The 27,374-nt window shown below is 54.5% G+C and overlaps 1 protein-coding gene and 1 long non-coding RNA gene across 5 annotated transcripts in view; both read left to right on the top strand.

The window, feature by feature from the left end:
* Positions 1-27,374, top strand: part of NTM (neurotrimin) — an 820,981-nt gene that overhangs the window by 101,979 nt on the left and 691,628 nt on the right. The window lies entirely within an intron of this gene.
* LOC140691141 (uncharacterized) lies at positions 3,614-11,199 on the top strand. 3 transcript variants are annotated; one of them, XR_012066641.1, is made up of 5 exons: positions 3,614-4,037; positions 7,663-7,733; positions 8,419-9,171; positions 10,728-10,771; positions 10,974-11,199. It is a non-coding gene; the product is annotated as an uncharacterized lncRNA (long non-coding RNA). The 3 variants fall into 3 exon arrangements; XR_012066640.1 differs by having other exon boundaries at positions 3,614-3,790; positions 10,728-11,199; XR_012066639.1 differs by having other exon boundaries at positions 10,728-11,199.

Genomic DNA, 27,374 nt, shown 5'->3' with positions numbered 1-27,374 from the left:
GTGTGTGTGTGTGTGTGTGTGTGTGTGTGTGTGTGTGTGTATCACAAAACAAATTAAAAGTACAGTGAGTTATCACCACACTCCAGTCAGAATGGCCATCATTAAAAAGCCCACAAACAACAAATGCTGGAGAGGCTGTGGAGAACAGGGAGCCCTCCTACACTGCTGGTGGGAATGCAGTTTGGTGCAGCCACTATGGAGAACGGTATGGACATTCCTTTAAAAACCTTAAAATAGACTTACGCTGTGACCCATCCATCCCACTCAGGGCACATATCTGGAGGGAACTCTAATTCAAAACCGAAGTTTAAGAAGTCTGGTCAATGTGATCAGTCGGGCTCTTCTGGCATTTTTAGAGACAGAAATCGAATCCTGGCATTAGTTTTCAGTCTGTCTGGTTGTTGAAGTGCTTCCTGTCCCATGGAAGACTGCCTGGCCCAGGGGTGGTCTGGACTCTCCAGCTGTGTTTGACTGAAGGCTGAAGGTCAGGGCTCAAACAAGGACAGTGACTTGCCTCCTCCCCTTGACCTAGCTTCAGAAACACTTTCTGCGTTGCTGCCTTCCCTAACAGATTTTTAAAAAGCAGAGTGTGTTTTGTAAACTGATGCCAGGGAGCTCCCTGCTACCTGCAGTGACATACCTCTGGAAGGCTCTGTGCTCGCACATCAGTGTCGTGCATTCTTGTCTAAGCCGTCCGTAAGCTCTCACAGGGAGCTGTTATTCTCCCATCTCATAAATGCGAAAACTGAGGTCGAGGGCCCTGGAGTGACTTATTCGTCCAGGTTGTTGGCGAACAACGTTCATAAAAAGCAGCGCAGCTCGGGGTGGACGTTTGAATTTTGATAAAAGGGAAGACGAAGGAAGGGAAGACATTGCAAGTGGAAACTGGGTTCGTAAGTAGAGGCGGGAATTCAGTAGAAACCACGAAGCTCTTGGGTCTCGTGCTGGGCGCTCCTGGCTGGCTTTCGCACACAAAGTCACTTTGAGCCCTTTGTGGAGGGCGTGGGGGGACCAGGAGAGGAGCAGGGCCGCGGCTCCGGGTGCCTCAGCCTCCGACGGCCGGTGGTCCCCCCCACTCACCGGGCCCTTTCCTTCGCAGGCGACAGAAGGGCAGTGGGGAGGCGAGCGTCCTCTGCCCGTGGCGGGGAGGGGCTGGGTGGAGGCCGGGCAAGACGGAGGCACCCACCTCCTGCAGACAGACTGGGCCTTTCCTCCACAGGCCTGCGAGGTCCTTCGAGCCACTGAATCATCCCAAGTCACGTGTAGTGAGTGTCGTTTTCGGTGCGAACATCTCACTGGCAGGACACAGCATCTCAGTAGCCACAGTGCCCTCATTTCCTTCCCGGAGGCGACAAAACCAAAGGTGACGCGTGGGAGGAGGGCTGAGCCCCGGGCACACTCTGCGGAAGTCTCTCGGGCTTAAATGCAGCTCAAGCCGATCCAGAGGAAGCAGTGATTACAGGCTAATTTTCTGCCCGCATTATGTGAAGTGTCCCTCCATCCACACAAATGGCAATTGCTTTGTGCCCGAAATCTTTTTACTGAATTCCTCTTATTGGTAAATTTTGTATTAAAAAAAAGAGAGTAAGGGAAGATTTTCCAATTTAAAGGTGAGACTAGCAGCAAAGCAGCAAAAGACACAGGAGACGGCCTGGCACCGAGCCAGGAGTTGATTTTCCTTTTCAAATGCAAATCCTGGAGAAGGAGAAATGGTCTGTTCTGTCGCTTTGCAGGAAAGGGTCTGGAGGACCGAGGCCTTAGCGTCAGGAGGACACTGCTGTGCCTCCTGCAGGGCCCCGTGTCTCCTGGCAGAAACGCCCACAGCGGCATGAGCCTGGCCGCGGGGAGGCTGATGCCCATGGTTCTTCCTGAGTCACTCCGAGTGAATGGGCTGCTGGGGAGGAGAGGGGACGCACGGGGCCCTCCTTTCCCTGCATCAATATTACCCCTTCCTCAGGGGCCGCCAAAGTCGACTCAGCCACGGCGCCGAGACCTTCTGGCTCTTCCAGTCTGGGTGTCCGTCCTCAAGGCGTTTGTATGACAGTCACTCATGACTCACCCATTCTGCCAACATTTTCTAAGCGTCTTCTATGCTGCAGACAGTGGGCCATGCCCAGGGAATTAAGAAACACAGTGATGCAAGGAAGCTGACAGCGTGATGGTCAAACAGAGATGGAAGCGGGCATCACTGGAATCTGAGCGATCCGAATGGAAAATTTCACCACAGCCCTTCTTGCCGGGGGTAAATAACTTGCAACCTCGTACTTGTAGACTGGGATTCGGGGGCGGGATTACCGACACCTGCTTCAGGGAGTTCGTGTAACTATGAAGCTATGACAGAGCCATCGCTGAATCCGTGCTCAGTGACTGAGTTGATCTCACCCTTCTTCTGAATTCTCGGTTGGTACCCAAACCTTTTATCCCCATGGGTGCTTCTGACTTGCAACCTTCAGGGCATCAGCCCCCAGGCCAACATCAAGAGATACTTACCTGTGCCTGTTAAGATCCAAATCTATGATCCTCTTGACGCAAGGGGGCTGGAAGGAGGGAGAGAGACTGCGGCACGTACAGAGGAGCCGGGAGAATTGGGGTTCCCAGGGGAGGGGACAAGGGCTAGAGAGGGCCCTTCTGTGCCAGGTACACGTTAGGCACGGTGTATAGATTATTTTGCAGACCTGTGTGTGGGGTGGGAGTCCCTGCACCATCCAACCTCAGCAGCTCCAGGAGAATGTCTCCCGTGAGCTCAGGAGGACAGAAGAGGGCTGCACCCTCCCCGGAGCCCCAGCAGATGGCTACCCCTTAGTCTCTGGCCACCGAGGCCTGTCCCTTCCTGAGGACATGCAGCAGGGCCATTAATTCCCACACGGAACAAAAGTTTGTGTTGGAGTTGAGAATAAGCTGTAAATCAGTCATTAATCAACTTCACACCTAGTGTCTCCTGCAGACAGAGTTTTGACACCAGGGAAGACCGGCTTACTCTCCAGTCACCCCAGTGAGAACCTGGGATGGAATTTAACCCTGTCTCCAGGTGTCACGTACCAGTGCCAAGGTGTGTTTTTTCTTTTCTTGAACATGCTGACCCCAGGCTCCTGCAGTGCCCGTATGATTATGGAACCTTATAAATGACTAATGACCCCCAGGTTGAAAGCAGCCTCGGGGGCACAGTTGTGAGGGACAGAAGGAGGGTGTTCGTCTCTACTTCTAGGAGAGCCTAGGAGTGGATTGTAATCCACATTTTCCCAACGTTGAGTTGCGTGACCCGGGGTGAATTCCTTGACTTCTCTGGGTGTTTTATATCCTCTACAAAATGGGGACTGTCACATCTGACGGAGTTGTCACAAGTCTTAATTAAGATAACACATTTTCAATAGCGAGCAGGGCGGCCATGGTTAGCTGGAGGCTCAGGTAATATTCTCTGATGCAGGGTGCAGGATGGAGGACACGTGGCAAAGATGCAGTGTCTGGTGTGATGACGGTGGTGAGAAGGGCATCACTGTGGGCGTCACTGTGGGATGTCACTGTGATGTCACTGTGGGCATCACTCTGATCATCACTGTGGGATGTCACTGTGGGCGTCACTCTGGGCATCACTGTGGGATGCACTGTCAGGAAGGAAGTCAGGCAGGGGGCTCCGCTGCCTCCAGAGCTCGGCAGTGAGCTGGGGGCTAGGGCTGGCAGTGAAGGGAGGTGGCTGTGCTGACTCGTGCCCCAGCAGGGCCCTGAGGTCCCACTCCAGGCAGAAGAGCCGTCTGTGACATGCAGGGTGACAGGCTGCACAAGGAGATGGACTGTACGTTAGGGTCACTCTGCTCTATCTCCTCCACCTCAGGTTCTCAGGGCCAACCTCCAGGTCACCCCCTTTGCCAACAGTGAGATGGGGTCCCCTCAGCTCCCTGATCTGCGGCCACCCAGCTGTGCCCCTGATGAACGCTCTGAAGTCTGGCAGAAATGGGTTTCCCGGTTGCGTCTCACTGGACAGGAAATGATGAGGACTTACAGGAACTGGGCCCTTTCCCCAGCTCCATCGGGATTTGGAGGTACTTTCCTAAGGCATCGGCTCCGCCAGGTTGACCATCCCCAGTGGCTTGTGGCTCGCGTCACCCTCTTCTGTTTTCACCGCCCAAGACACCCAACCTCCATCCACGGCAGCGTCAGGCTCAAGTCCAGTCTCGTGGTCTGTGATGGCTGGGGGTGTGCACGGGCTCCTTGGGCCCACACCCTTCTCCAGCATCTCCTCCTCCCTCGTCCTCTCGCTCAGCCTTGCTCAGGACTGCAGAGTCAGTGGTCCCTGTGCCTGCTCCCTGTCTCAGGAAGCTGACAACCAGCAGGGTGCCAGCCCCGGCTGGGCCGTAAATAATGGAGAGGCGCTCTGATTACAACGAGGCCTTTCGATAGTAGAGCGTCCCTGTTTCTCTTCTTAATGCCACCAGATCTTCATTCTGAAAGGCGCCCACCTGCTCGTTCACCAGTAGGAACCCCCAGCAAAGGGCGATGTCTCTCCTGTGGTCTGGTCCCAGCTCCACCCCAAGGAAGGCCTATCTGACATCCTCTCCTGACACCTCTGCATCCTTCCCTGGGCCCCCGACACCTGCCATCACAGTGCCTGGGCTAGATCAGTTCAAGCCTTATCTTTCATTATTTTTTAACTCTTGCTGTGGTTTTGACGTCTTGACGCTTGCTGAACTCGGGAAGAGATGAGGACTTCTACCTCAGTCCCTCACAAGCTCTGCAGTCAGGGCCCAGGGCTTGGTGAACACCGTGTCCCTGAACATAACCTGACAAGCAGGCTGTTCTCATTTCCAGTTTCAGCTGAGGGAGTTCTGACTCAGATAAGTTAGTTGATTAGTTCTAGGTCACCGAGCTAAGAAATTATAAACCCAGGATTGAGATCTAGGATCTGTGACTTCATCGTCCGTGTTCATTCTGCTTCCCGCTGACTTGGATGCGGGATGTGGGCAGGTGCGCAGGGGAGTGTATCCGTCAGGGTAGCAGCCCAACACAGAACTCCAGCTGCATCAAAGACGTGGTCACGAGGAGGAGGTTTGCGGGGTTGGAAGGCAGGGTGAAGGAAATCCGGCAGGATGCAAGGCTCCCTGTGGATCACAATCAGGGGCAGAAGGGACCCTCCCTAGGCCTAGAGCGGAAAGAGCAGAGATGGTGTGGTTGGAGCCAGGGAAGAGGGCCTTCCCTCCAGGACCTGGGACTTGGAAGACTTGGTCACTGTCAGGACTCAGACTGAGGCGTAGGAGAAACAGGAAAAAAGGACCAGCTTCTTGGTGAGGCATTTGCGAAATGCGGCTGGAAGCAGCCAGCGAAGGAGAAACGGACGTGCTGGTGGAGTCAGCATCTCCTGACATGGAGCAGAGCAGAGAAGGCAGAGGATGGGGTGGACCATGGAGATCACCGGCATGTACGGTCGGCACAGGAAGCATCCTTATTTGGCTGCCGTGTGCGAGAGTCCCTGCCTTCCTCCCCTGACTCTGCGCCCAGGGGTGGGTTTCCATGAAGTTGATGAAGTTCAAACTTCGAGGTCTGTTTCCACTGTGTCTTGCTGCACAGCAGACTACCTAGAGACTTGATGGCTTAAGACAAACATGATTTGTTATTTCTTCTGCTTCGTGGGTTGGCAGGGGTTCTTCTGCTTCTCGTGGTGTCGTTGGCTGGAGTCCCTCAGCAGCTGCATTCAGCTGGGCGCTCAGCTGGGTCTGAAACACACGGGACGGCTCCCTCGCGTGTCCAGGGCTCTTGGTCCTGCTGCACGGAGCCTCTCTCCACGGGACCTCTCATCACCCAGTATTCCAGCCTGGACCTCCTTGCACAACAGCGGGCTTCTGGCAGAAGCAGGAGCCTCAGACTCCAAACTACGGGCCAAAGCAATGGCAGATTCAGGAAAGAGGGTACAGCCTGGACTTCAGCACGGGAAGAGCTGTGAGCATGGACAGGCTGGCAAGAGTGACCAGGCCCCTTCCAGACAGCCCCGCACCCTCCGCCTTCTCACTGCAGCAGCTCACAGCCATCTTACAGGGACATATGTTCACCGTCCCAAGACACCCAACTTTTCACTGCAGCGTCAGGCTCAAGTCCAGTCTCGTGGTCTGTGATGGCTGGGGGTGTGCACGGGGCTCCTTGGGTCGGACACCTCTGGAGTTGAAGAACCGTGGCCTGAAAAATAGCAGGTCCTCCACATTCAGTGGAGAGTCAAGATACAACGATGATATGGGAACAGGATAACTTCCCTAAATACTCCTCTCAGAAAGGGGAGGAACGGGATGCATGGAGCTGTCACTGGTCCACGGTGATTCTAAAATCCGAAGAGGTGTTGGTTACCCATCACCCTCCCTGGGGGCAAAGACGTTTCCTCGATGAGGGTCAAGTGCTGCCTCTGAGGGTTGCCAGGCCCACTGCTTCTGGCTCTGCCCCTGGACTCCGGCTTTGCCCTCTGACCCACCATTCTGTTTTCACATGACGTTGTGCAGGCTTGCAGCTGAATCCCTGAAGCTGCGTGCTCCCCAGGAAGGCAGGAGCTTCAGTGACTTCTCCACTTGGAAATTCCCTGTTCCTTTTTCCAGTCTGGCAGTTCTCTCTTGAGGACAAAGCTCTTTAAATGTCGCGTGTCATCCACCGACCTTGCGGGGTGGATCCATGCCCCGCGCCCCAGCACACTTCCTGCTGGGCCGGACCTCTTTCCACCTTGGCAATGTGATGCTGTCGTGGGGCAGCGTGATTCTGGGCATCCTTCGGTCTCACTCCGAGTCCAGGGGGCGTGGCCTTAGATCCTCCAGAGGCCAGAGCAAAGGGTCCTCCAGCCACTGCCTTGATTTGGTCTTTTCTCTAAGGCCCTTACATTGAGAATCCCTGCCCCTCAGAGACACTGTCCTGAGGATCCGGTATTTCCTCCAAATTCTGCTAGAACACTGGTCAGCCTTTCTTTGCTCCGAATCTTTGGCACCTAAACATACACTGTGGTGGCCGCAGCATCTTGCCTGGAACTTTCTTAGCCACGTCTGTGGCTCTTACCTCCCAGCTCTTCAGGCCTCCACTAACGCTTGCCTCCTGGCCACATCATGGCAGAGCCATGGCCATGTGTCTATGGCAGCATCTCAGTTCTGGGTGCAATTTAGGTATTGGTTGCTGTCTTAGTCACTTATCACGGTGGAAACCCTTCCCGAATCTTAACGGCTTACGTGACAACTACTTTCTCGTGATCCTGAGACGAGTTCAAGGCTCAGGAAGGCTGACTCACCTGTGCTCCCCATGGGGATGGTTAGGGCCACCCAGGTGGGCTGTGCTCCTCCGGGACTGGAACATCTAAGGACTCACCCCGTCATGTCTTGGGACAACCTGATACAGAACAATAGATCCCAGAAACAGGGCCCTGGGGAAACATAGTCACCTCGTCAAATGTATTTTGTAAACTGTAGAAAAGTAAGAGAGTGTAGCTGCAATCAATCAGGTCTTCTGTTACCTTTAATCTGACATAATGCCTGTCATACTGACCCTGCATCAGGGGCCATTTGAATGGCCATCAGCACCTTGGGATCCAGCTAAGAGGGATTTGAGTTGGGGACACATCTAGTTTGGGGTTAGCCAGGCGCATTTTACATACGTCCCTGTGCTGTCACTTCCATGCACGTGAGATCCTTGCTCACTGTTCTGATGCAGAGATGACTTCCAGAAGTGTTCCCACTGCCGGCCACGAGACACCCGGTGCTACCCAGATGTCACACTGCTATGTGAGTGTGTCCTCGGGGCCCAGCGTTGGTGGAAATATGTGGGGAGGGGAGGAAAAACAAGATTTGAACAGTAGGAAGCCAGTCTGTGGGAAATCCTTCCAAATATCATAGCACACAATAAAAGAAATTTGATAGATGCTTTTCCAGATTTGGCCCAAATCCTAAGAACCCTCATGACATTAACAATCACTATTTGAGAAGCTGAAAGAAGCTGTTCTGAACTATCCTTTTAGAACATCAGCCATGCTGGAGGACACATCGAATTTTTTTTCTTCTTTTCCTTTAGAAAATATTATGAAAGTATTATCATGTGAAGAATTGATAAAAATATATATATAGCTAAGAATGTAGGAAGATATTACTGCAATGTATTGGAAGATAGTTAACCCCAGTATGTAATTTTTCTAGGGTTTCTGGCATTTGTGGATCTTTTTCAGCTTTTAAACATTTTCAACCTGCAATTTCACATTATAAATAAATGCATCAATACTTATTTTTTAAATATGAAATTTCTTTTTAAAGTTTTTTTATTGAAGTATTGTTGCTGCACAGTATTATATTAGTTACAGGTGTACAATAGCATATAAGTTACAGGCGTACAATATAGGGATTCACAATTTTTGAAGGTTATTTCCATACTTACTTTATGTTTGTAATTTCATGTTCTTTTTTTTTTTTTTTAAAGAGAACCTCCAAACAGTATAAGATTCAGTCCCCGCTGAACCTGGGCTGTGACAGCACCTAGACCGGGGCAGGGAAAGGGTGTTCACAGTAACGTCCTGGAGCTGGTGCTGCCTGTCAGCATGGGGGAGCCGTGCTCGGTGGGACATGACTTACTCAGGTTGTATTTCTGGGGAGACAGAGGATCGGAAGACCCAGAGCAAGATAAGACACGATGAGCTATGAGAAAGCAGAGAAGAAAGCCGTCTTACCTGGTGGCTGCGAGGCAGAGCGGGGACCAGTGCCTTGCGGCCATGAGGCCGTTTGAGACCTGAAGCTCCTCGCAGTCTGGGAACACAGGATGCGAACGCCGCTAGTAACAGCAGCAACAGTGTAGCTCTGCCCGCTTACGTAGTTCTTGTTTCAGGCATTGCTTTGAGCACTTGGTGTGTATTAACTCATTAGACCCTTAACAATCCAGTAAGTCCCCTTGTCCCCTCCATTTGCAACCTGGGAAAGTAGACACAGAGCAGGGCAGGACCCACCCAGGGCCCTCTGCTCGTTTGTGGTGGGCCTGGGGCTGCATCCTCAACTGCATCCTTAACCACTTGCATTGACAGAGCAACGCGCAGCCTATCGAGCAGTTTTTCAGAGAGCATCTCACTTGCAATCCTCAGAGCCCTGCAAAGTTGGCAGGACACTTCCTGCTGCTGTAATTTTATGGGTGATTAATTGAAATCTGAAATTGCCGAGTGACTTATTCATGATCACATAGCCGGTAAGCGGTGGTGTTGGGACTGAAAGCCGACTCTTGTATGCTTTTCATTAGATCACACTGTGGATTAATACGTTTCAGCCAGAGTGCTTTTCAGTTTCTATAACATCTTTATGCATAATGCTAACGTAATAACTCCTACAACTTTATGAAAAGGTGTTATTATCCTGGTGTTACTATAGAGAAATGTGTGAGTCAGAGACGGTGCATGGGCTGCACCTGAGCCCGGCATTTTACTCAGAATTCACAGGCAGCTCTCACTCCCTCACGAGTGGCAGTGTTCCCAGTCTGCTTGCCAAACCCCAAACACAGCTTGGCCCTTCGGATGCTTGGGGAACAGAAGACAGCCAACGCCCTAGGACTTGGAAGTGCCTGGGGGGCCCAGGAAACTTTAAGAGAATTGATATGTCTGGAGCATAGAGTGGACGGATATCAAACTGAAAAACAAGCAAGACTAGAGGGCGAGGTCTTTGAGTAGCATGATGTGAACACTATTTTGCAGGGAGTGAGCACTGGGTAGACACTGATCTATGCTAGGTGACCCCAGGTGAGTAAACTAAAGATATCAAAGCCTGCTTTTCAGAGGCAAACTGCAGTCTAGCCTGGGAGTAACAAATATATGTAAGGGAAGGAGGAAAAACAATCACAAAAAAGCAACAATCTAAAAGTATTTATGAAAGAATAAGCACTACTCTTAATAGAAACTTAGTATCTATTGTGCTAGCATCACAGAACTATAAATTAAACGGTAATATAATAACCATAATATTTGAGATGCCCCAGGGATCCATGGTGACAAACCCTGCTCACTAAATGTTTTCTGTTTAAAGTTGACCTAGAAGGTGACCCAGGTTGTAGCTTTGTCAGTGGCCATTGATAACAGGAAGAATTCTCTTCCCCCTACAGTCTGTTAGATTACTTTTCCTCCTCAACGGTGATTAAACTCCTCAACGAGATGGTGTTGGTGATGATGATGGTGGTGGTGATGGTGAAGGTGGTGATGGTGGTGATGATGGTGGTGATGGTGGTGGTGGTGGTGGTGGTGGTGATGGTGGTGGTGGTGGTGGTGGTGGTGGTGGTGAGGGTGATGATAGTGGTGTTGGTGATGGTGATGATCGTGGTGATGATGGTGGTGGTGATGATGGTGATGATGGTGGTGTTATTGGTGGTGATGGTGTTGATGATGGTGATGATAATAGTGGTGATGGTGATGGTGGTGATGATGGTGGTGATGGTGGTGGTGGTGGTGATGGTGGTGGTGGTGGTGGTGAGGGTGATGATAGTGGTGTTGGTGATGGTGATGATCGTGGTGATGATGGTGGTGTTGATGATGGTGTTGATGATGGTGATGATGGTGGTGTTATTGGTGGTGATGGTGTTGATGATGGTGATGATAATAGTGGTGATGGTGATGGTGGTGATGATGGTGGTGATGGTGGTGGTGGTGGTGGTGGTGGTAACAGCTGCTGTTGTTCATTGCTTGCTGTGTGGTAGGTCACAGGCATTGCCCATGATTCAAAACTACTCCTCCAGTGAGGGACCTGTTCTCTGTTTTACAGATGAGGCAGTTAGACCCAGACACATTAAGTGACTTTCCCAAATGGTAAGTCAGAGCTAAACCCAGGTCAGTAAGAATATAAACCTCAGGACCTTTCTCCTATGCTGTACCTCCCCTTACCTTTGCCCAGACAGCAGTACTGGGATTCTGTTTGCTACCCAGTCAAGGCTGAGCAACTGATTTTCATATTTATAGCCTCTACAATTGAGCCTAACCTACATATCCATCCTAACTGTTTTCCCACTAGCCTCTTATTTCAACTTTATTTTCTGGCAAACTTGTGACCATGTCTCCTCAAACATCTTCTCTTCTTGGAACCCTGAGTGTCTGCTGTTCAGCAGGTTCTATGAAGCCAGCTTTTCTCAAGTACTTTTTTCAACACGTACACAAGTCTGCCTTTCTTCATCCATCAAAACCCTGAATGTCATTTAAGCTTTTGCTCCCACATGTCAAATCCACAGTAAATCTGGATAACGAATGACTGTTATTATTACTGTTTTATTATTATTATCAGTCATCCAATAAGTATCGGAGTGCCCACAACCTGTCCAAGTGCTGTGACGTGTTAGGAAAACAGTGACAAATAAGACATGATTCTCAGTCGAGGGCCTGTGGGGAGGTGAGGGGTGGGACAGTGCAGTGTGGACAGTGTATAGGAGGGACGGGCGGTGCTGAGGAAGAATCAGGTCCATTTTGTCCTCATAGAAAGCTTTCCATTGGAGCTACTCGCCGGCGCCTGAGGAACACGTTGACATTAGCTTTCTACAGAACTAGGGTTTTCTGAGGCCCTGGACTTTAAGTGCTAAAATGGGGACAGTCTTGGCAAACCTGGAAAATATCTGTGAATGAATGAGTGAGTAAATCCTGCATACATCCTCAAGAGGATAATCCCCCACCCACGGACCTCCCTCTGCACATCTGCAAACCCAGACCTGAGCTGAGTGTTTGCAGCGGCCCCTGCAGGGTCCTGTCCACGGGGTGCTCTTTTGGGGTTCTGAGGGCAGGACTTTAATAACGAAAAAGCTGGAGGAGAAGACTGAACCTCGCCGGAGGCGGGGGAGGGCGGCTGTGGGAAACCCTGCCTGTCTCCCTCTCTCCCTCCCAAGCCTGCGTGTTTCATTAAAATATGTGTGACAACATTTCTCCTCATATGATTGTATTACACCATCCTTAATTGCATAATTCAACATTTTCAAGGGTATTTGGAGGAAATTTGGACGGTTCATTGACTGGTATTTGAAGGAAGCCGAGAATTAAATGAAAAAACATGAGCGGAAATTAGTAGTAAAAGAGACTGATTGAAGGGCTGACGCGGCCTGGCTCCTGGCTCGTCGCACGCCTGCTCCGGGGTCTGAGGGTCCTGCCCCCCGCACCTTAGCCCCCTTCCCTCGGCCTGGTCCCGGGGACGGAGGGCGGCGCTCCCAGGGCTGGCCGTGGGCATCTGCCCCCCACCCCCGCCCCGCACGCTCCGCTGGGTGTTTGTGTTGTTGTCGGTTGTGGTTTCTGACGTGCAGTTTGCAGGTGGCGCGTGTTCTTTCCCCTGCTCCCTTGAATGCGCCGGCTCTGCGCTGATTGCAATCAGGCTGACTGGGAGGAGCGGCGCCCAGGCCTGCGGTGCTGGTGCAGAGGCTGGGCTCCTGGCTCCTCCCTCTGCCCTGCAAACCTCCCTCTCCCACCCTGCTCCCCTGGAACTTCCTCCCCCCCAGCAGAGGTCCCCCCTCTCCCTTCTCCTGTGCTGAGATCAGGCCTGCAGCCATATGGAGACAACAGCCTGGGAAGGGGCTGGTTAGGGGGCCAGGTGCCAGACATTCCAGCCCCCAGAGCCCTGCTCTCACCCTGGGGTTGGCCCTCCCCGCGGTTCAGCAAAAGCCTCAGGTTCAAATCCACCTGCTCGCCTCGCTCCCAGAAATTCTCTGCACCCCCTCGCAAATCTGCATCCCACTTCCCCATGCAACCGATCGACAGATCGATGGCTCTGTCAGCAAAAGAGAACGCTAGAGGGGTGAGCAGGTCGGAGGTGTCAGTTTATCAAATTGGATGCTAAGAATTTGAAGAGCAATTGCAAGAGATCTGAATGCTCTTCCAGCCCCAGCGTGAGGCAGACGTGAGATGTGTGGCTGAATCCAAACCTGTGAACTCATCAGGAGTGAACACAAGCTGACGTCTGTGGAGGCGAGTGTTCAGGATGAAATAGATGCCCCCTTCCCCGGTCTGGACGCTGGGAGGCAGGGGCGTTCTGGGGTCGCCTCTGGTTCTGGGGTTTAGAGTTCACGGCTGAGAATAACCTAGTCAGTGGCTTTCACATCCCCTTGCCCCAGAGAAGGATGCTTTCAAGGTCCTGCTGACGGCCAGTAGGGGTCCAGCCTGGGTCTGAGGAAGGGGAGGCCTCCTGGAGGCTGGGCAGCTGCGCTCCTGTCATGTCCCCTGCGCTTCTGAGAGCTCCTCCGTGCTCCCGGGGCAGCTGTGCTCACCTTGAAGAGCCTGGGGGAGCGGCTGTGTTCCTGCCTGCAGACGAAGCGGGGGCAGAGAGCCCCGCAGGCCGGGGCTGCATAGCCAAGGTCAGAGCTGCCAGGGCCAAGGTCACAGGCTCCCCCGTGCCTGTCATCACTCACCTGTGTGTGCGCGATGCCGGGAGATGAGGGCAGAAGCTCCTGGGAGCCGCATGCCACCACGCAGGGGAAGATCAGCCAGGCCCTCCTCGCGGCGGGGCGTCCTGGCGCAGAACCTTCGTCGGCTGTGGGGAGCAGTCAGGTTGTTCCAGTTCAGCCACCTACTCCATGAAGCCGGTGGTGCCTGACGTGAATCCCAGGCTGGGGTGTGGCTGCAGGCATGCTGGCCACCCCTCCTGAGGGCCCGGCACCTCCACCACCTCCTCCGCCCCCCCATGTGAGTGAAAACCAGTAGGAATCCTGGAAGCAACTCTGAAAGGGCGTGGAGGGGCTCAGAGAGGCTGTACCGGGCAGCACGGCCTGGCCTGGCAGTCACCCCCCAGCCTCTCCCGCAGCCCCTCCTGAACGCAGAGGGGTTTGCTGATCCTCAGTTCTCACTTTGGGCTTTGCTTCACAGCAAGGCTGTTCAGGTTTTGGGAGAGAAACGAGGCTCTGGGTGATGCTGTGTTCGGAGAGAGTCACCGTCCCCACCTGCCCTCCACACCATCCAGCCCCTGGCGAGTGGAGCCCCCATCTCCCCTGCTCCTGGCTCACTCCCCATCTCCCCCACCCCGTCTTCCACCCCCTACTGCCCCCTACTCCTATCGACTGGAAAATGCACAACCTAAAAGTTGAGAGTTATTCAGCAGGCGCTCCGGAGGACTTAAGCCCGGGACGCAGCCTCTCAGGTCACTTTGAGGGGCGGCTGTAAAGGGGCAGGGGAGGAGCCAGGGTATATTGGAGTTTTAGCAACAAAGACCAGGTAGTTGGAACATCAAAAGATTACTGTTAATTAAAGAAAACCAGACATCTCAAGTTAAGAAATTTAGTGCTTTTCTATGTGTGGGAAGGCGAGAAGGTCTGGGCTCATTGAAATCATTCCTCTGATGTGCACCTTAGCTCTCTAGGGCCAGTGTCCTGTTCTCCCCCATCTTGAGTCCCCTCCGGGGGCGCTGTGGGGGTGGGGGGGTTGGGGAGTGGGTGTCGGAGGCTGGGCTGCCTGCAGTGTAGTAGCTGATGGCTTGATGGCCGAGGCGTCCTTTATTTACTGATGTTATTGTTGTGGGCGAGAAGGTTCATGTCGCAGAAAGGATTCAGAAATAAGACACAGAGGTCAGGAAAGCAAAGCGAGGATTATTAAGGGGCAGACAGTTTGCTCTCCAGGGAAGAGCGGGCAGACCCAGGTGGGAGCTGCCTGAGTGCCCCCGGCAGGCTGGCTGTTGTGGGTGTGAAAGTGAGGGGGCAGAAGAGCCCCTGGTGGGGAGGGGCGTGGGGGAGTCTTTCCTGGTCTCCGTCCCAGCCCCGCCTTCCCCGGGGCGGGGAGGGATTTTTGTCCTTATTTAGTCTCAGTAGGGAAGTCGGATGAGGTCATAATGAACCACAGGTCACGTTGGATGGTGGGGATTCTTGTCCTGTCCCACCCTTCAGCCTCCAGGACGCTTGACAGCCCAGGTCTTTTATCAGTCCGGAGGTTCCTGGTTTTTCTGGTCTGTCCAAGAACCCCTGTTGTTCACAAGTTGTGTGACTTCCTGCCGTTTGGCCCGTGTCCCCCTTTCTCTGCTCATATCTAGCCACCTGCTGCTCTAACAATATGGCAGGCAACATTTTTCATTCGTGCTCCTCATTGTCCCCTCCCCATCTCACCCCCATCTCCCCCCGACCCCGGCTCCCACTCCCATTGCCCGCTCCTCATCCTCCCCATCTCCCCCCTCTATCCTCCCCCTGCATCTTCCCCACCCTCTTCCTCCCTCTGCTGCTGCCTGAGACCCTGTCTGCTGTGCTCGGTGCTGTGGGGATGGTTCAAAAGAGGCAGAGGTAGCTTTGACTAGACTCTAGGAACAGGGGCTCTGCAGGCATTCAGACTGAAGTTCCAGTCCTGGCTCCGCCCCATCCCGGTGCCTGACCTGGGACGGAGCTCAGCTTCAGTTTCCTCGTTCCCAGAGCAGAGCGAATCCCCCCCGTCTGGTGGAGCGAGCGCCGGAAGATGGATGCACATGCCGCGGCAGGCAGCTCACACTTACCGAATGCTTATTACCCGGTACTGAAATAGTTGTACAGTTTGGTTTGTTCTACTGGTTCTGTTACTGTTATTTTTATTATGATCATTACGAGGTTCTTCTGAGTCCTGCAGACGTCTGTGCCCTCTGCCCTGGAGCCCGGGTCCTTCCCCTCCTCTTTCTCCGAAAATCCACAGCAACTGATTGCTGTTACTTCTGCTCTTTCCCTGTTGTCGGGTTTCGTTAAAAATGCTAATTCCCCAGCCTGCCTCCCCGTCTTGGCATCTGCATATACATGAGGGCTCATTCCCAGGCTGGAGTGGGCTGAGCGGCTTGGAAGGGAGCTCGGCCGGGGAGGGCTGGCTGGGACGCCGCCTGCGGCGGGGCTGCCGGGAGGGGCCGCTGCTCAGCTCTCGTCTGGTCTCCTTTATTCTCGCCTGCCCTTTCCTGGGGGCACCTGCTGGTGAGCAGGAGGATGCGGGCCCCTACCATGGGTGCTTGTAACTGGCATGGCCTTGCCAGGATCCGCTCCAGGCAGGAGACGTGACCTGTGCTCTCGGCGGTGCAGGAGGCTGATCCTGGCGCTGCCACTCCAGAGGTGGCATCGCCTGACCAGGTGGTCCCGCGACATTCCATTCCAGCACTAGGGGGGCACTTTGGAGCCCAGTGGAGCTTCACAATAAACACAATGATTGTTGCAGCTCATGCAGCTCTGGAAGATGTGCCCACTAAGCAGGTGTCTGTAATTTCGCAGGAGAATGTCAGGAGCATGGATGCCATGACTTTGCACATTCGTTTTGGAGTAAGTGGTGTGGTGGACAAAGGAACCCTTCTTGGAGTCCACAGACGTGGATTCCAATAGGATCACACTCTTGACAGCTCGGTAACCCAGACCCTCCCCTGCTCTGGGCCTCAGCTTCCTCACCTTTAGAGTGGATCCAGTGGTGACTGCCCTGCGGAGTTGGGGTGGTGTTGGCGCACATCCGGTCCTGGCCTGCAGCGCAACCCCTGTGTCTCCACCACCGCCACCTGGGCCGGGCCATGCCAGACTTCCGCTGGGACCACCCCAGCCACCTCTGAAGTCTTCCCACAGTTCCCTGTCTCTCCTTCCAAGCCCGTCGTGGGCTGGGGGTGGCTGGGGTGGGCAGGTCCTCCATCCTCATCAGCAGCAGATGCCCATTGAAGGAGACCCAGCCCAACCTCCCCCTATTCTTTGCTGGAATATTTTGGGGGTTGAAATTCAAAAAGAAAGAAAAAAATCAATATTTTCTCAGGCAAAAAAAAAAAAAAAAGAGAAAAGAAGAAGACATACCGTGGAAAGTGTCCTGTTCTAGACACAACCTGGGTCGTGCCGTTGGCTCATTGTAAACTCTGAACTGACTGACTCTTCTTCTTGAGGCAAAGCGCGTGGAAGATTCTCTACCTGTTCTCTGGGCCCCTCCGATCTCATTTCACACACTGGCCTTTTCTAATTTTTACAAATATGGCAAGTTCCTTCTGTATCAGGGGACAGTCCCCTGAGCCCCCAGCCCAGGTCTGAGTTCTGGGCGGGCCCTGTGCTGTCCACGTGGGCCTGTGTGGCAGGGGTCCACGGAGCTCCGGTATCGCGTCTACATCTGATTATTTTGTGAATCATTTGCCCTCTTGGAAAAGCTGTGTCACCGCAGAGGACCCCTCTGGGTGATGTGTGTTCGGGCAGGGATCACGGGTGGCAGTGCCCTGTGTCCCCGCAGGCGGGAGACAGGGTGGAATTCCCTGGGAGGCAGCCTCTGCTCCCTCCAACTGAACTCCTAGCTGGGCTCACTCCCAGCTCAGCACTGGCGGCCGCCGTGGGGGCCGGACCTCCCTGTCCTCGCGGCAGCTCCGCCCTCCTGACTGCAGGGGACCCAGGGAGAGAGTGGACTGTGTAGACTCGCACTGAGAGGGCGCCACGCTGTCTTCGTCCTCTTCGGCCAGGTTGTGTGTTTCACTGGCAGAGGCAGCAGGAGCCTGTGCAGAAAGGCCTGTCTGCCTCTCCTTTAAATCTTTATCCCCGAGGGAGTCATTAGGACCCAAGAGGCACCTATTCCACAAATATTTACTGAGCAAATATTTCCATGAAGCTCTGTTCCACATATTCTATTTTTATGTATTTGTCAACCCTCACGACGTCTCTAGGAGGCAGGCATTATCACTGCCCTCATAACACCGCTGAGATAGCCCAGGCCCAGAGAGGGGAAATCATTTGCCTGAGACCCCTCAGAGAGTAAGAGGCGCAGCTGGAAGCCGAACTCAGACCGTCTGACCCCGAGCCTGCCGAGTTGCGCAAGCCCAGCCCAACCAGACGGGAAGCATCCTCCATGGAGGGTGCACCCTGGGGAGAGTGACAGGCAGCAAACACGTGACTTAGGACAAGAAGCAAAGCGTGTTGGCCGGGGAGCGGGGGGGAGGGGAGGGACGCGGAGTGGCGCTGGGGGTGCGGTGTGGTGGTGGGGAGGCAGCTGCGGGCAGAGTGGCTGGCCAGGGCCTGGGTGAGGAGGTAACCTGCTGGAGCTGGGTGAGCAGACTGCCCGAGGAAGGACAGTCCAGGCAGAGGACGGGGGGGAGGACTTGTCCTCTCTGGAACGAGGAGGGACATGGCAGGAGAAGCAGCTCTGAGCGGGCGGGGCCGTCACCAGAGGACACCAGGCCAGGTAGGGGGAGGGGAGGGGAGGCTGCTGGAGGGTTTTCAAGAGAAGAATGCTGAGATCTGACACATATGTTAAAAAGGTCATCTGGCTCCTCTTTGGAGAGTGACCTCAGGAGGACCAGCGACCAGGTCTTTCCAGCCCAGGTAAGAGGTAGTGTTGGAGCGGAGATGACACAAAATGGAAGTAGACTCGGACTGTGGTAGGGGCCCCGTGATGACAGCGTTTGCAGTGGGACCCTACGTGGGCGGTGGGGAAGAGAAGGCGGAACCAGTGATGATCTCCAGGGCTGTGGCCTGAGCAGCTGGTATGATGGTGACGTCGCTCATTAAGACGGGGATGAACCGAGGAGGAAGAGGTGCCTGTGTGTGTAACAGGTCATCCTGAATCACGGGTTCTGTCGTAAACATGCTGAGTTTAAGTTCTCTGTTAGACTGGAGTGGTGATGCCATCACTGGGTCTGTGAGTTTGGAATTCAAGGCGGGGTGGAGGCTGGATACCAGCATTAGGATGGCCTTAAAGTGCTGAGCTGAACGAGAGCACAGAGAAGGTGTGTAGACGGGGGGCTGGGCAGGGATGAGGCCCTGCAGTCCTGAGGGGTCACGAGGAAGATGAGAAGCCAGCACAGGAGCTGAGCAGAGGGGAGGAGGTTCAGGGCGTGTGCCGCCCCAGCACAGCAGGGGGAGGAAGGCACGGCCAGAGGGTGACAGTCCTCCGGGTGCCTGAGCTCTGACTCTGGTCCCTTCGCTCCCCATCACCCATTGCTTTTCTCCATCAGTCACCCTTCTGCACACGAGGCGTTTGTGCACTTGGGCTACGGTCGGGCTTCCCCCGGGAACACAGCCTCATGGGCAGGGGTTGTGTCTCTGTTTAGGGACAGGCCGGCCCTTCATAGGTACTGAACTAAGCACCTGCTGAGTGAGTCTGTCACTAGAGGGAGAAACTGAGTAAGCTGAGAACCAAGAAGGCCCCACGGGTATTCGTGACTGAGGGAGAATCAGGGCTGAGGAGGTGCAGATGGAGAAAACAGAGAACTTTCTCGGGAGGGCTTGGGGAGACCTTTGGCTAGATGATGTCTCTGTTTCACCGGGAGACACTGCAGGCTGACGGGATTATCCAGGGCGGTGGGGGAAGCTGGCCGTGAGGACACAGAGGCGGGGAGGGTCAGGAACGCAGCAGGGGGTGGCAGGTGCAGGGAGGATGCACGTGGGACCCGAGCACAGGGGAGGGCTTGTCTTGAGGTCGAAGTGAAAACAGGACAGGTCGAGCAGACACATGTGGGCGGATTTGGGAAAGAAAGAGGCAAGTTCCTTTTCTTCTGGTTGTTTCTAGATCTTCTGAGGTGTAGGAAGTGAGGTCCCCACTGGGGGAAGGAAGGAGGTTTGGAGGCCTAAGGGGCAAGCGGGAGCTGTAAGGTGGCCGCCTGCGGGGCAGGAGGGAAGGAGAGCGGATTTGCCAGGAAACGCGTGGGGGTCCTTGGGCAGCGTTAGGCCACTTGGTATCTGAGGTCGGGAGTTTGAGCTCCAGCCACATGCATGGCTCCCCTTTTTCTCTAATCCGTTTGGAGGCTCTGTTAGAGGTGAAGTTACCCGGGGGCTGGGAGCAACTCAGATGCCAACCTCAGGGCTACAGAGCAGGCCATCCGAGCAGAAACGGCTGAGCCAGGGAACCGACTCCCCTGGCCGCTGTGACCCAGGCCCTGGGCCGCCTCAGACCAGCACCTGCCCACCCAGCCGGCCCTCCAGGGCACCTCTGCTGCCCCAACCAGCTGCAGACCTGCAGCTGGTCCCCACACACCCGGCCTACCTGTGCCCTGTGCTCGCCCCTCCTCTGTCCTCTGGGTCCCATGGGCTCGGGTTCCCGGAAGCCAAAGCAGACCTTCTCCTGGGAAGGCCCCCCTCAGCTCAGCCTGGGCTGAGCGCTCGGGGCTTGGCAGGAATGACCTTCTCAGACAGAGGTCTGCAGCAGAGAGCCTGAGGGGTGTAAAGTGCCCGTCCACCAGCCTGTCCAGCTCCGCGTGGAGTCGGGAGTCGGTTTCACAGGGCACTGGGCTTCTCTCTCGGGTGGGTGGCCAGCAGCACGTGTCATGCTCCCTGTCTGTCTCTGGGCTGGTCCACCTCTGCCCAGACTCACCACCCTCCCCGCGCTCCCTGGCCTGTGTGCTCCACGGCTGTCTGGGTGTCAGCTGTCAGACTCCCTGGATGTCTGTCCATTTACTGATCTGGAGGTTCCCTGCCCTCGTGCGTCCTGTCAGTCTGTCCACCCCCGTCTGATGCCTCTGCCTGCGCGCGCCCACTCCAGCCTGACGGCAGCTGTGTCTCTTCTTTGGCAGTTGGCCCTCGCGTCTCAGTATCAGCATATTCAGATTGAAGTCAACCCACCCTCTCGCCAGCCACGTTGCCCCCGGCCGGACCGCAGGCAGAGGGTGTTAGCATGAAATAGGAGGCCTGTCTCCATCGTGGTGGAGCAGAAAGGCTTCTGGTCTCAGGGCCGTGCCACCTGCCTCCTCTCCTCTCTCAACCTCACTTACCGTGTCTGCGAAGTAGGGGTCATGTGCCCTGTGAGTTCAGGGTGTAGACAGGAGGTCACTGCAGCTTGAGGGCACATAGCAGGTCTTTGAATGCTCCTGAATCTATGGTGCATGGTCTAAGTCTCAAACATGTAATACAGCCCTGTCTATTGAATAATTATTCTCACTGCATTAAAGACTTTCTGTGCTTCATTGGGTTTAATTTTTATGAAACCCAGGGACCTGCATTAGCAAAGTCTGTTCCCACAAACAGTAACGTTGATGTGACCTGGGACTTTCTTGAAAAGCAGCGTTTTGGGCCTCATCCCCAAGTCTTTTGAGCCAGGAAAGGAGTTTTACAAGATTTCCAAACTGTCAGAAGTACTATTGTTGATCTTCGTCCTGTAGACAAACTGAAATCTGAACTGGGTGAAGCACGTGTCCCGGCCACACCGCCGACGCATGGTGCTTCTTGGGTTCTGAGACTGGTCTCTCTGACTGTGGGACTTACCACCAAGGCCTGGCGTGCTTTGAGGATGGGAACACACCCACACATACACGCACCCCCACACGCAAAGCGGGTGGACGGCCCCTCAGCGCACTCGGAGACCACGGCCTGAAGTGTTCAGAGGTCAGAGACCAAACAAGTGAGACGTCTTCCCCTTCCCCTGCAAGGAAAGTGGCAGCAGGAATGCTAGACTGGAGGTCAGGAGACTTCAGCGTGACGAGCTGTGTGGTCTTGGGTCTGTTACTTCACCTCTCTGAGCCTGTGTCGCTTCAGGGGCAAAGTGAGGGAATGGGACCCGACGTGACTGCAGTGTCCCTTGGTTATCATCCTTTTGTTGTGCAGGGGACTCTGTTTGGACAGTCTCTGGGCATGAGACCTTGGTCAGTGTGTGTGTTCGATGCCAGTTACTGCTCCTGCAGTGGCGTTGCGTGGTAGCTGGGGCGAGGGGAGAGGAAAAAAACATGTAAGAGAGATTGTTAGAGAACAGCTGAGTTCTGAAATCCAAACCTGGCTTCTCTAAAACCATCCCCCTTCGAGCACAGACAAATCAGGCAGCCCTGTATCACGTACCCCTCGTGATTATTCTGGAGCCTGTTTGTGGGACGAGAGGCCCTTTCATGCATCATTCCCAGGACTTTCCTCGAGGGGTTTATGGACCAAGGACATCTGGAGCCTGAGGCTTTATGTCTGTCCGTGTGATCATCCAAACGGAGGAAGGGCCTATGACACTCCAAATGCCGGTGCCCGAATATCTTTAATTCCTTCTGAAGGGTCGGGGTTATTTCTCCATCGGGAGTGCTAATGGGATTCTAATACCCTGGCAAATGGGATTTTTTACAACTGCCATTCTGCAGTTACTGACATGGCGTGTCGCCGGGACAGCCCTATAAATCCTGCCGCGACTCTGAGGAGGGGGCGGGGAGGGGCCCCAGGGAGAGCCGGCTCTCTCCATGGTGCTGACCGCGCGTGCGGTGGGCCCGCCGCGGGGGCAGCTCTGGATCCAATTCTCAGGATGAGTTACTGACTGCACTGGAGAGTCCAGCTTAGCTGTGAAAATACGGCAGGGTCCACAGCCCCTGGGCCTAGAAGAAACAGAATTTGATGGAAACAGGGTAAAGGCCTGTAAGAGATACACTTTTCTTTTTGCCTCTTTCCCTTTGGTTTTCTAGGGCCTCTGTTTCAAGGGCTTATGAACAGAGGACTTAAGAATATTTTCCAAAAGCAGATACCTGTGTCCTTTCAAGCTGAGTGGAAACAGGACCCCAAGAAAGGCTCATGGAGGGTATTGAAAAGAAGGAACGTGCCATGGCCCCATCTTGATGTTGGGTTAAAACGGGTGCCTTAGAGTAAAATCATTGCGAAAAACAGAGAGCGAGATACTTCATGTTCAGTCTGATTACCCTCGAAGCACGAGTTCCTTGTGAAGCTGGGCCCCCGTGTCAGCACACTGCCTACTGATAGCCTTCATCAGATCCCCGCAAGGGACAAGGCAGATAGCAGGGCAGATCACGCCCTTGCTGTTTCAGAGAAGAACGGTAGCCCTCGAAACCGGGGTACGTTGTCCCAGGACACCCCAGCTTCCCGCTGCCGAGACAGGACTCAAGCCCGGATTTCATAATTTAAACCCAGCCCGCCCCCACTCTGCCATGCTGTCTTCTCCGGGAAGATGTGAGGCAGGGTCCGCTGTCCTCCTCAAGGTCAGGCTGTCTCTGAAGGAAAGCTTCACTAAGGTGGGGTCTCAGATTGGGGGTCTGGGTTGCTTCTGAGGGGAGGGTTTGCCCACGGACCACCTAACCGTGGTGCTGCCGCCCGTGGGTATCCCCGAGGACTCCAGTCTGAACTCCGCGGTCTGGCGTCCGTGCAGCACGCCCCGCGCGCTCTCTGGCTTCCATCTCCTTTCCCTGACTTTGCTCGCCTGCGGCCTCTCTCCCCGCACGGGCAGTTCACTTCGCGGTGTCGTGTTGTGTCACAAGCCTGCTTTGTCCACACCAGGATGCCAGCTCCTCTCACACCAGGCTTCAGCAGGGCCCTTTTTCATGGGTAAATAACGGGTGAATAATTTACTGAGTCAATAATGTTTGCATAACTAGACCCCATGGAAGATGTGAAGAAGTGTAAAACCCGGTTCTAGTTTTCAAGGAGCTTACAAATTTCCGGGGGAGACAGCCGTATCCCTAAGTTGAAAGACAGCAATTTGCTGCCACTGTTTAGTTCTTTGCGGTCACAACACGTTCACAACAGCATCTCATCCCAGCCTCCTGACAGGGAGATGAGGTTAGGATTTTAATTCCTTCTTTAAAGATGAGAAGGACAGGTAGACTGAGGTGTGTCCAAATTTATGAAGTGAGAAAGCTGTTTAACTGAGGCACCATCTTAGGCCCGTGGCTTCAAGCAGATGGAGCTGGCAAATAAGGTGATGCCAGTTTGCACGAAATAGGTGCAAATGGCACAGTCATCAGAGGAAGGACAAGATCATCAGGCAAGAAGGGGAGGAAACACCTTCACCGAGGAGGTGATGCGTAGGGGAGACCGTGTTGTCCATTTCTCTAGAGTTTCTTCTCCGTGGGCTCAAGGGGTGGGTGTCTGGCAGAGTCTTTGGAGACAGCGTGGGCCTGGTGGCCACATGGCTGTCACATCATGGGGGTCAGAACTCATAAGCTGCATGAAGCAACCCAGCCTCTCCTACTTAGGGGGACAGCTGTGCAATTCCAGTTCCAGGAGTGAGCCCTGTCCCGCAGCCCTGGTGTCACGTCCCCTCCTCCCCATGTGACCCGCCAGCCCAGCAGGCTTGCCGCTCTCCACTGTGGCCCTGCAGTTCCAGCCCAGAGAGATAGAGCCTGCGAAGGCGGCATCTTGCAGGTCGAGGCCGCTGGCCCTGCTCAGCACCTCTGTCTGTGTCGTTCGCTGGTGGAGACGGGAATGGACGGGCCTGCTGTGCGTTCTCCCCTCCTGGTTCCTAGCTATCCAAGGAGTGGGGCTTGGAGCCAGACAGGCCTCGATTCAAATCTGGCTGCGACTCGCAGTAGTTGTAGGACTGTGTTCAATTTACTAACTTCTTCTGAGTATCGAATACCTTCTGCCTCAATATTGTTTTCAATCTGAATAACATTTCCTACCTGCCCTATCACTGTTGCATTTATTTTATTATCTTCAGGCCTTTCTAAAGTCCCAGGGGCGGCGTAACTGGAGGATCTAATGAGCTACAGCGGGGCTGGCACGGGGCTCTGCCTTCTGCTCGGCCCCGGCTGGGCAGGGTCTGCGGTGCCCGCTTGGCTGTGAGAAGGGCTCTCTCCAGCAAAGCGTGCCTCCCGACTTGTGGGACGAGCCAGGACCATCTGGGTGGAAGGAACCTGGCATGTCCTGTCCTAACCTAGGTTCTGCCTCCAACTTCCCATGCAGTTTGGGGAAATCATTTAACCTCTCAGAAACTCCAGTTTTTCAGGACGAAAATCACTTTGAAGAGAAGATGCCTCTTCCAGGGCTACTGGTACAATGGACGCAAAGGGTTCCCTAGAAGCACTTCATAAGCTGCCTGGCTCTGTGGTCCAGGCCCTGGGGTCTCTAAGTGAGGCTTTCAGAAGCTCGTCATCCGTTTCTCTGAGACCCATGCATGTAGCTGTGTCTGAGCAGGGAGACCAGGTGGCTGGTGGACACAATTTCCTGGACCAGCAGCAGAAGTTCAAAAGGAACCAAGCCAGCCCCTCAGAGTGGAGCCAAGTGGATGAGCCCAGCAGGTGAGGCTGGGCCAGCGGCCAGTGGGAAGAGTGCAGCGGTCCCAGGACCTAATTGAATCAAAGTAAGATGGAGGCAGACTGGCTGCAGCAGCCCTGGGTCTCTGCCTGTCTCTGGCCGGGGCCCTCATGATAGTCGTGCCTTGCCCTGTAATCTCTAAAACAGCCCCTCGTCTCCCTCTGTGCTTAGGGATGGCTTGAATACAGCAAGGCCAGTGCCTCCAGCCTTCGATCTGAGGCCTAAGGCCTCATGCAAGCAGGACTTCAGGCCTGCACTTGAGAAACCAAAACTGAAACAACACAAAAACCCCGAGGTTATACATATTGCATGATTGCATCCAGTCTCCGCTTAGGGCTGATTTTCCTCCATTGCCGATTGCAGGAAGCCAGAGAGATGGGATTATTGTCTCGGGCAATCACAAGCGGAGGCACCTGGCAGCTGAGGCCTCCACCTCCTCTCCCTGCGCACTTGTAAATAGGCCACATCGAGCTCCGTTCTGTCCCCAGAATCCTCAGCTCGCAAGGCACCAGCAGAGGCATTTACCAAATCCCATTATAACTGCAAGCACTTTGCAAAGCCAATCTCCGAGTCAGAGGGTGACCTTTCAGAGCAGGAACTCAGAGGAGCCTGACCCACACACGGGGCCACAGGCACCTGACCCTGGGTTTTCAGCCACGGCAAAGCCAGGCCCACCTGCTGTCCACACAGATTCCAGGGATCAGGGGAGAGAGAAGGTAGAGAGCCAGGGGCCAGAGCGCGCCACCCCTGGACGTGCAGAGACCCGCAAGTCCCTGGCAAGCTGTGCGGTCCGTGCCTGCAGCCACGCCCACTGAGACTCCGGATATGAGCAGCCCGGGGAACAGGGCCGGGGTTTTACTTCCCTGCTTCTCACTGGTGTGAGTTCCTGGTGGGCTTCTCCAGGCTCTGACTGCAGCCAGCCCAACCCCGGCTCCGAGCTCCCAAGCTAAGACAGCAGAGGGTGGAATTCATGGTGAAGTGGCAGGTGCACAAGCTCCCCCCTCAGGCCCGGCGGTGCTGCCCGGCCTGCCGTAGCGCTCTGCTTTGTCCTCTGCCCTCTCCCATCTCCTCAGCCACCGTGCGGACCCGGATCCACCAGTGTGTGGAAGGGTCACGTGTGTCGTCCCCGAAGGGAAGCCCCACACCCTCTGCGCTCTCCCTGTACTGGCCCAGGTGTGCCTTCTGGAAAGTTTCCCGTCCTTGATCTTGGTAATTTGCCCAATTCAGCATTCAGTTACACTCACCCTGCACTTGGCTTCACCGAGGTTGGAGGCCTGGTTCTGAGCCTGCACTAGAGGCCGGTCCCTGTGTCCCGTCTTGTCCTCTCTGGCCCTTTTCTCCAGCTGCGCTCAGTCCTTTGTTCTGTTCTGTGGCCACGTCACCTCTGCCCACGATGCTGTGTCCTCCTCCCTTCCTCCAGGAAGGCCCCATCGGCCCGGCCCGCAGTCTGGACCTTATACGCCGGGCATCGCACCCACCCTGCACAGCGTCAGTGCCCAAGCAGGGCCCCGTTCACTGCTGAGGGTGTGGCCCCAAACCTCCTTTCTAGAAGGAAACAGCCTACCCAGAGAGTGCTGTCACCAGCGTGTTGGAGGGACCAGCCTGCAGAGAGCCCAGCCTGTGAGGTTTGCACGCGGACAACAGAGAGGGTGATACGCCACGGGGAGGACCAAGTGCATCAGACCAGAAATATGGAACAAACCCCAAGAAGGACCTTGGAACACAAGTCAAGGGTTTGCTCCTCCGTCAGCCACGATGAGAGGGGAAGGAGCAGCCGTCTCAAGTGTGTGGGAGCCGGGACTGGGGAAGGGCAGCAGCTTCCTTCCCGAAATCCTCCTCCGTCTGTCACAGGTGGTGAGGAGAGAATGAAAGAATCAATGTGAAGGTGCTTTGAACTTTTTTAGGCTCAAAAGTGCTGTAAGGATCTAAAGTATTATGATTGTCTTTTGACCGTGTGATGATCTTGATTCCATGGGGCACGGTGGGGTGTCTGCGGCTGCCTGGGTGGGGCTCTTGGCAGCTGCGATTCAGAGGGAGATTTATAGACGAGGGTAGAGGGTCAGAGGTGAGGTTTTATCTTAATTACGTGCTGGCAAGTAGCCTTCCGCCAAGTCACAGCCCAGGAGGAGGAGAATCAAATGTCCCTTTCCCCACAGCACCATCCCCGCCTAACAGACACCATGACTTTGTGCCGTTTTCACCGTGGCTCCCAGCTCAGGCATGTGCTCCCAAGCCATCATTGGGTGCCACGAGGAAAAATTATTGATGGTGATGATGATGATGATGATGATGATGATGATGATGGCAAGTCAGCTGACACCAGCACTGATGTCCCAGAAGAGAAAGTATTAAAAATTTATCCCGAACATCAACACTTTGATCTCACTTCCTAAGTTAGGATTCTGCTGCAGCTGACAAGGTACAAAGACCACAGATCACAAAGCCCGAGAAAACGGGGCTGGAATCCTGCCCTGACGTGTGCCAGTCGTGGAGTCTTCGGCAAAGCCCTTGACTCTTCTGGGTCTCAGGTTCTTTAAGTGAGGATAACGTTACTGTCCGCCTCGTCTTGC

The sequence above is a fragment of the Vicugna pacos genome, chromosome 33, assembly GCF_048564905.1.
Source record: "Vicugna pacos chromosome 33, VicPac4, whole genome shotgun sequence".
Taxonomy (NCBI): domain Eukaryota; kingdom Metazoa; phylum Chordata; class Mammalia; order Artiodactyla; family Camelidae; genus Vicugna; species Vicugna pacos.
The sequence above is the reverse complement of the archived record's forward strand: the minus strand, read 5'-3'. Positions and strand labels throughout refer to the sequence as shown.